At 39.8% G+C, this 9,735-nt stretch overlaps 1 long non-coding RNA gene across 1 annotated transcript; it reads right to left on the bottom strand.

Moving 5' to 3' along the window:
* Positions 1–685: 685 nt before the first annotated feature.
* Positions 686–1,651, bottom strand: LOC114562709 (uncharacterized). Its single transcript, XR_003693540.1, has 3 exons — positions 1,489–1,651; positions 1,000–1,100; positions 686–754 (listed from the first exon to the last, which is right to left on the bottom strand). It is a non-coding gene; the product is annotated as an uncharacterized LOC114562709 (long non-coding RNA).
* Between the last annotated feature and the right edge of the window lie 8,084 nt (positions 1,652–9,735).

Below are 9,735 nucleotides of genomic sequence, written 5' to 3'. Positions count from 1 at the left end.
TAAAAAAAAAAAAAAGTCAAGAAACATTGAGAATTATGTTTAAAAACATGCTTGATCATAGTTAGACCCAAATCTGTCTTTGGAGGTTCATTTAGATTAAGTTAGAACATATCGTTTATTTAAAGTAGAGTTTACATGTCAATACAATTCCCTCATTTTATGACATTAGTGTCCAATGAATAGGCTAGAAAAGGTACTGCAATTAAAAACGTTTTAACATGAAAACATAGATTACACACACACACACACACACACACACACACACGCACATATACAAACCTAAATTTATTCTGAAGCCAGTTTTCAATTTTTGCATGGCCATTGACAAAACATGTCTGTTGACACCATCACCCACTGCTGCATCTCCTTGGGGGAACATATTTGAGGTGAAAAGGACAATCGACCAGATTATGTCAAGTAAACAGAGCGTGGCTATTGTGCTAAAAGTTTCTACAACAATAAATACAGGGGGGTTAAGGGCCATGGACTCAATTCAATTCAGAAAATAACTACCTATAATGGAAAAAGACGTTACATGCTTCATTAATACCTCTCAGCCTGCACTTGAATGGAGCTGCCCAGTTCACATTATTCTGCTTATAGAATGAAATGAATGCACTTTCCTGTTCTTCTTCTGCGTCAAACATGTCGAGTGATAGAGAGAGGTGTAGACTTTAAGAGTAACAGTTCAGTAAATCTTCTCTGAACAACTGGCATGTTTTTTGGGGGTCGACTTCAGTGGCCCAGGTTGAAGCTGTAATTTACCACAAAAAAAGTTGTTGATGCAAAGTTGATATTGGTATATCTAATATCAACTTATTGCCAAAGCAAGAATAAATTTGTTTCAGCAGTGACATTTTGAAATCCCCGCAGGTTAATGTAATATATCATGGGCAAGTACTTGAAATCAATATTCCTTTTTTAAAATCACTTGACAAAAGTTATTTTGACATCATTTTCAACAATGCAACACTAAAGCAGTAATTGTGCATAAATTACCTGCTGACGATTGTTGAACTGACGATTGTGGAACTGAGGGTCCTGGCAATTCTTCTCCCCTTGGGGGACTGGCTGCTACGCTGGGTTGAGCACAGTTCATTCTTAGAACAGATCAAATAAATTATAATAAAAGAACATTGCTTGGAAGAATGGGAAACAGCCAAATCATGAGTGGTGATTATTTTAATCATTTACCATCTAGTTGGTCAGTGGTGCCAAATGTTCATATTAAAATTAAGACATGGAGTTAATATAGAAAACTAGGTTAACTAAATGTGATACAGAATTAATATGAATAAAAGAATTTGGTAATTGGGGTGCATCATTTATGCAGAAAGGTGTTCCTCTGATAATTCTTAACATGATACTCTAATGAAATGACACTCTTTACACATGTCATTCCTCATACTTAGAACATGTCATTATATTCTGATAATGTCTGAATATCAGTTTCCTGAATCGATCAGACATCAGACATAAACTTCCTACCTGTCACCACATGTGTTTGCATGAGATGGGAGAACATCAGCTGGGTACGATGCAAGACAGATTGGGCAGACCTGCAAAAAAAAAAAAAAAAAAGTCAATACTTTTCATACATGAAATTATTATAAGAATAGTGTCATGTTTTCTGCATCTTACAACCATGTTATATTCATGGATTCATCCATGCCTATGGTAGATGGGACTGGCTGCTCAAGAACTGAACAATCTTAGTAGTATAAAGGTGGCGGGTTTGCGCGTGCATGTGTGACGTCATCACACGCACGCGCAAACCCACCCTGTAATCTGGTCATATGAGCGTGCATGTAACGTCGCGGGTGCCCGTTGGTACTCGCGATCGCCATCTAGTGGCCGAATGTAGTATTGCATCTAATCGTTGCTGGTACTCGCGGGCGCCATCTAGTGGCCGAATATGGTAGTGCATCTAATCGTCGAAGTTGCGCGCGCATACGCGAACGTAATGGCGTCGCTGTCGAACGTCGTCACACCGCGGACGCCATCTAGTGGCCGAATGTGGTATTGCATCTAATCGTTGCTGGTACTCGCGGGCGCCATCTAGTGGCGAATATGGTAGTGCATCTAATCGTCGAAACTGCGCACGCATCTAGCGGATGTGATGGCGTAGGTATAGCTGGCGTCATGGTTTAGGTGGGGTGAGGCATTATTTACATTTTGTAAAAAGGTGTTAAAACGTCTGATAGACCAATGGTTAGCTGTTAAGAAGGGTTTGCTATTGGTGGGTTGTAAAAAACGCCCTACAGGGTGTGGTTTGTGGTGTTTAAAAACCCCTTGTTTCAAGGCTGACTGCTCACTTTTTTATCCACCATTTTTAGCTGTTCTGGTAGCTAGCTTGTTTCCACGTTTTTTCCACAACAAAAGGCCAGCTGGAGTTTCACTTTTTAATTCTTCTAGGTGCAAGCAAAGAGGAATTGTTTTTCAGCCATGTCTTTCCACGCATTTGGACAACAATCTGGATCATCTTTTGTTGAAGAAGGTGAGACATCTAGAATAGGACCCACTACATTTGGTTTGAGCCTAGCCCACCGTGAAGAGTTATGGGGATGCGAAGAGCCTAATACTGGAACAACAGGCAGTTTGAGTCAGGCTCCCAGAAAGAAGCGATTCCGTTCGGAGATCTTTCCTACAAGCATGACTGAGTCATGTACATCTGATCTGGAATATGTTGGTGTCAACGGATACAGTTATTCAATTCGCTACAATGCTGGATACGTGACATTAGCTGTTTACACTAGTGTTGCTGTGGAACTATCTAGCAATGCCAAAACAGCCTGTACAATCTCTGTGAAAGACTGGGGCCTTTTTCGTGATGTCGTCTGTCCGGATCTTGACAATCCGGGCTTACCTGAGCTGGTGTATGTGTCTCAATGGGATAGTCGCAATGGCTCCAGTATCTATCGTGTGGAAGCAGACCGTTTCACTAGACCTACAGAGGATTTTATTTTCCTTAGCTTGTGCAGTGAAAGGGAGAAGTTAGTTGCTGCCCGTGGTCATGAAGAATGGAAGTTAAAACCGTATCCTGTATCTAACGATGAATACAACAAATGGTTTAAAAATGTGTTCTTTATACAATGGTGTGACTGGGAGATTTTGAAGAAACAGTTTGATACCATCGACTATGTCATCAGAAGAGACAAAATAAGGAGTTCTTATGAGAACATAAGAAAAAAGATTGATATTTGGGAACACTGACCAACAGTCTCTACCCCTGCCACGGAACCTCTATAGACCTAAAATCATCAGACACAAAGACTAGCAAAATGGTGGGTCTATTTTTAAGGTGCTAATTATTTGCCCAAAATAGTTAAAATGATTTTATTTTTATTTTTTTTGCTACTGTGATTGTAATGTGTTATTTTTTTTCTTCCCAGAGGATCTGGAGTGGTTTCATTCGACCCCCACAGGTGCGCCTCCTAACACCCCTGGGCTATTTGCACCCCTAAAGGCATCCGGATCTCCTCAATCCCTTTCATCATCGTCATCATCGCCACCTCTATCGCCGGAACACTTCCTACCATCCCCACCTACACCTCCCCTGCCACCATCTCTATTGTTTGGGGCACTTCCCCCTCAGACATGTGCATATCAAACAACCCCCTCAACATATGCTACATTACAACAGGGAGGTGTTGCTGATTGTTCGGACACAGAGGCGCCTGATCAGACGGATGGGGTGGTGTCATCTTTGTTTATAGATAGCGTTAAAACAGCGTCTCTACATCTTCTTAACATTGTTCTTTACAAGTATTTGGAAGAGCTTTGTTCGGGCTGTCAGATCAATCATCCAAGCCAGAATCAGCATGCCTGTTTAGAGGGGCTACCAGAACACTTCTACACTGTCCACTTTGAACAGCTTATGAAAAGACTCCTTACTGATAAATTCATTGGTGTAGTGCAACGTTTTCTGTCCTTGAAACATCTCACAGCTGATGAGGGTAGAATCAGGGGGAGTATCCGAAACAGTTTTATACGAGTTGAAAAGCGGCTGAAGATGTTACGACTAAAATCAGTGCTATGTATGACTCTATGATAGGGACGGCGTTGTCAAAATAGCCGAAATTAGAGAGATTGGGGACTATTGGCGCGATTTATATGCAAGAAAAAAACTAACAGTTTGAAAATATGGGGAATTGTTTAGGTGTAATGTATAACCATATCAGTGAGCGATATCACGTATCGCATTTATCTGGTATTTTAGATCATGCCATTGCTAATAATGTGAACGACGTTGAAAAATACCAATGTAAGAGTGCTGATGTAGATCGTACAGTTGTGAGTAGGTTAGAAAAACTGATGGTGATTGTAAGAAGACAACATAATACCCCTCCTTGGGAGGATCTGCTGCAGATGTTATTATCAATGTTAATGACACGTGAGAGTATAGTGGAAACATTTTGTGATGTCATAGCCAACATTACACGCATTTTAAGATGCTGAAAGTTTATCACCTACTTACTATGTATACAATGCTTGTAGATACAGTGAGTTTGTATGTGCAAGAAAAACAGTATACTGATGTCTTGCAGGATTTGCAAAAACTGAATATATTCATAATCAGTAAAAGCGATGTATCCGTATTAGCCAATATGCTGTCTATGATAGAATGAGTTTCACTGTCTTCATAACTGTACTATGTATGGATGTGTGAGAGTGTTTTGTAAAAATAAAAAGAATCACATGACTCTAATGTGTTCACTTGTGTTTTAAATGAATCATGGAGAAGGTTATGCACAAGATATACTATGATCCGTCCCACCCAGGAGGGTTGGGAGGAGTGCAGCAACCGTGATTCCGTCAAAAGAATGCACTGGCTTGTCTCCAACTATACCCACGGTTAAAAAGTTTCTGCTGAGGCAGGATGCGTATACACTGCACGCTCCTGCATTGAAACACTTCCCAAGAAACAGAGTGATTGTTAATGGTATCGACAAGCAATTCCAAGCTGATTTGGTCGATATGTCTGAATATTCATCGGAAAACGATAATGTGCATTATTTATTGACATGTATTGATGTGTTTTCTAAATATGCCTGGGTAATATGTCTTAAAAACAAATCGGGTCCTATTGTGACAAGTGCCTTTAAGGAAATATTGGAACAAGGACGCATACCCCAGAAGCTCCAAACAGACGCTGGAAAAGAATTTTATAATAAGGTTTTTCAAAAATTGATGACACAGTATAAAATTCACCATTTTTCCACATCGAATGAAATAAAATCAAGTGTTGTTGAACGTTTCAATAGGACTTTCAAAACCAGAATGTGGAGATATTTAACGGCTGTTAACTCACGCCCGATATATTGAGGTAGTACAAGATATGGTTGCTGCTTACAACTCTGCATACCATAGGTCAATAAAAATGGCTCCGTCCTCCGTATGTAAAGACAATGAGAAAACTGTCTTTAACACTCTGTACAAACTGAAACCACATGGAGCGGTGCTGTTTAAATTTCAGATGGGGACACCGTTAAGATATCAAAGCACAGAGGCATTTTTCGTAAAGGTTACCAACAGACCTTTACAGATGAGTTTTTACAATATCAAAATGTATAGGTAGAACTCCTCCTGTTTACATACTGAAAGACAATAGTGGGGAGCTGGTGACAGGTACCTTTACGAAGCAGAGTTACAGGCTGTAATTGTAGACAAAAACCAAGTGTTTAAAATTGAGAAAGTGCTGTCTCGAAAGGAAATAGGCCGTAAAAAGCTTGTACTTGTGAAATGGCTAGGATGGCCTGAGAAATTCAATTCATGGATCTCTGAAAAAGACATAGTTGATGCAAGATAAAAAGAGGGGTCAGTCTTGTAATATTAGTCATTGTGGTTTGTTAGTGAAAGGTGTTGGAGCTATGAATAAGAACGGATTTTTGTTACGCTGCCTAGTAATTCCTCACAATTAGTTTATCCAAATAATAAGATTTGGCAATTCAGAACAAAACTGGCTAAACCGATCATATTACAAACACCGTATGAAGTTGGTCTTATTGAAATTCAATACCCCAGGATCTGGAATAGTTTCACGAGAGCGATGCCAAGATTGATTTCATCGACACCTAAAAACGAAAATGTACAACAAGACAAGGCTAACAGTTGGTTCTTATAATACAATCGCCAGCATTGTTAATGAATATAATATGAAATGTGCTGCTAACACAGCCCTAGCCCACATAACTATGAGCCACAACCCTATCACTAATAAGATTCTTTTCACGGGAGGAGACGGATGGAATATTGTGTTTAGGGGACGTCTGGCGAAATTCTTGGGTTCATACCAGACTCTGTGTTCGAAATACACATTGGCCCCCATTTAAAATGTTCAGCTCCACACCCGGCCGACATCCATGGGGGTCGTTATAATATATTTATTTATAGTGACATTGTGGACTACCAGCTAGTCGGTGATAGTCATGTACCCCTGCTCCGTTGTATAAATATCTCTGATGAGAGCAAACGCATGCCCACTCTGAGTTACGACAGTCCTCACTACACCTCGTTGTCACGCTCGACTATTACTGATATTCAGATAGAACTACGAGACGATCAGAACCAACACATCCCTTTCTCATACGGAAAAGTAATTGTCAAACTACATTTTAGACCTGTGAAACATCATTAAAATGATGAGGAAAGCGTACACAGCCGATGATGGAAGATATATGCACTATTACATGAATCAAGCTGGTGGAGAGTTGCCGGGTTTCATAGGCGCCAGCACACAATATGGGCATGGATTAGGGGGGATATTCAGAAATTTATTTCGAATGGCTGTTCCACTTTTAAAAAAGGGGTTTAATATAGCCAAACCCCATCTGAAAACAGCAGCAAGTGGTTTTATGGGCGATGTTGTGACTAATGTCAGGAACGCCGTGGCATCCAGACAACAGGGCAATGGGCTCATGGTGTACAGACGCAAAGCATTAAAAAAAGCCCGCCAGGATGTGGGCGTAGCCGGACTGTGAACAAAAGCATAAAAACACCACAAAAAACGAAGAATTCTCAAAAGAAAGCATCTGTCAGTAGGCGCAGAGCTCGAAACGACGCTCTCTGTCCCTGACAAAAGACATATTTTAATTTTACAGAATCAATCATGGCGTTTATTCATAATCAGTCCGAAGAGTGTGTGAAGACCGAATTGGACCTGTTTACAGTACCGTACACACAAACATCTATCGAAAAATCTACATTTGTAGAAATCCCACCAATGTCAGCTCTAACGGACGGTGGTGGGATTTCTACAAATGAAACCCGGCAACTCTCCACCAGCTTGATTCATGTAATAGTGCATATATCTTCCATCATCGGCTGTGTACGCTTTCCTCATCATTTTAATGATGTTTCACAGGTCTAAAATGTAGTTTGACAATTACTTTTCCGTATGAGAAAGGGATGTGTTGGTTCTGATCGTCTCGTAGTTCTATCTGAATATCAGTAATAGTCGAGCGTGACAACGAGGTGTAGTGAGGACTGTCGTAACTCAGAGTGGGCATGCGTTTGCTCTCATCAGAGATATTTATACAACGGAGCAGGGGTACATGACTATCACCGACTAGCTGGTAGTCCACAATGTCACTATAAATAAATATATTATAACGACCCCCATGGATGTCGGCCGGGTGTGGAGCTGAACATTTTAAATGGGGGCCAATGTGTATTTTCGAACACAGAGTCTGGTATGAACCCAAGAATTTCGCCAGACGTCCCCTAAACACAATATTCCATCCGTCTCCTCCCGTGAAAAGAATCTTATTAGTGATAGGGTTGTGGCTCATAGTTATGTGGGCTAGGGCTGTGTTAGCAGCACATTTCATATTATATTCATTAACAATGCTGGCGATTGTATTATAAGAACCAACTGTTAGCCTTGTCTTGTTGTACATTTTCGTTTTCGTGTCGATGAAATCAATCTTGGCATCGTTCTCGGTGAAACTATTCCAGATCCTGGGGTATTGAATTTCAATAAGACCAACTTCATACGGTGTTTGTAATATGATCGGTTTAGCCAGTTTTGTTCTGAATTGCCAAATCTTATTATTTGGATAAACTAATTGTGAGGAATTACTAGGCAGCGTAACAAAAATCCGTTCTTATTCATAGCTCCAACACCTTTCACTAACAAACCACAATGACTAATATTACAAGACTGACCCCTCTCTTTTATCTTGCATCAACTATGTCTTTTCAGAGATCCATGAATTGAATTTCTCAGGCCATCCTAGCCATTTCACAAGTACAAGCTTTTTACGGCCTATTTCCTTCGAGACAGCACTTTCTCAATTTTAAACACTTGGTTTTTTGTCTACAATTACAGCCTGTAACTCTGCTTCGTAAAAGGTACCTGTCACCAGCTCCCCACTATTGTCTTTCAGTATGTAAACAGGAGGAGTTCTACCTATACATTTTGATATTGTAAAAACTCATCTGTAAAGGTCTGTTGGTAACCTTTACGAAAAAATGCCTCTGTGCTTTGATATCTTAACGGTGTCCCCCATCTGAAATTTAAACAGCACCGTTCCATGTGGTTTCAGTTTGTACAGAGTGTTAAAGACAGTTTTCTCATTGTCTTTACATACGGAGGACGGAGCCATTTTTATTGACCTATGGTATGCAGAGTTGTAAGCAGCAACCATATCTTGTACTACCTCAATATATCGGCGTGAGTTAACAGCCGTTAAATATCTCCACATTCTGGTTTTGAAAGTCCTATTGAAACGTTCAACAACACTTGATTTTATTTCATTCGATGTGGAAAAATGGTGAATTTTATACTGTGTCATCAATTTTTGAAAAACCTTATTATAAAATTCTTTTCCAGCGTCTGTTTGGAGCTTCTGGGGTATGCGTCCTTGTTCCAATATTTCCTTAAAGGCACTTGTCACAATAGGACCCGATTTGTTTTTAAGACATATTACCCAGGCATATTTAGAAAACACATCAATACATGTCAATAAATAATGCACATTATCGTTTTCCGATGAATATTCAGACATATCGACCAAATCAGCTTGGAATTGCTTGTCGATACCATTAACAATCACTCTGTTTCTTGGGAAGTGTTTCAATGCAGGAGCGTGCAGTGTATACGCATCCTGCCTCAGCAGAAACTTTTTAACCGTGGGTATAGTTGGAGACAAGCCAGTGCATTCTTTGACGGAATCACGAAGCCGCTGCACTCCTCCCAACCCTCCTGGGTGGGACGGATCATAGTATATCTTGTGCATAACCTTCTCCATGATTCATTTAAAACACAAGTGAACCCATTAGAGTTATGTCATTCTTTTTATTTATTTATTTTTTTTACAAAACACTCTCACACATCCATACATAGTACAGTTATGAAGACAGTGAAACTCATTCTATCATAGACAGCATATTGGCTAATACGGATACATCGCTTTTACTGATTATGAATATATTCAGTTTTTGCAAATCCTGCAAGACATCAGTATACTGTTTTTCTTGCACATACAAACTCACTGTATCTACAAGCATTGTATACATAGTAAGTAGGTGATAAACTTTCAGCATCTTAAAATTGCGTGTAATGTTGGCTATGACGTCACAAAATGTTTCCACTATACTCTCACGTGTCATTAACATTGATAATAACATCTGCAGCAGATCCTCCCAAGGAGGGGTATTATGTTGTCTTCTTACAATCACCATCAGTTTTTCTAACCTACTCACAACTGTACGATCTACATCAGCACTCTTACA

Source organism: Perca flavescens, chromosome 10, assembly GCF_004354835.1.
Source record: "Perca flavescens isolate YP-PL-M2 chromosome 10, PFLA_1.0, whole genome shotgun sequence".
Classification (NCBI taxonomy): Eukaryota; Metazoa; Chordata; class Actinopteri; order Perciformes; family Percidae; genus Perca; species Perca flavescens.
Note: the sequence above shows the minus strand (reverse complement) of the source record. Positions and strands in the feature narration are given on the sequence as shown.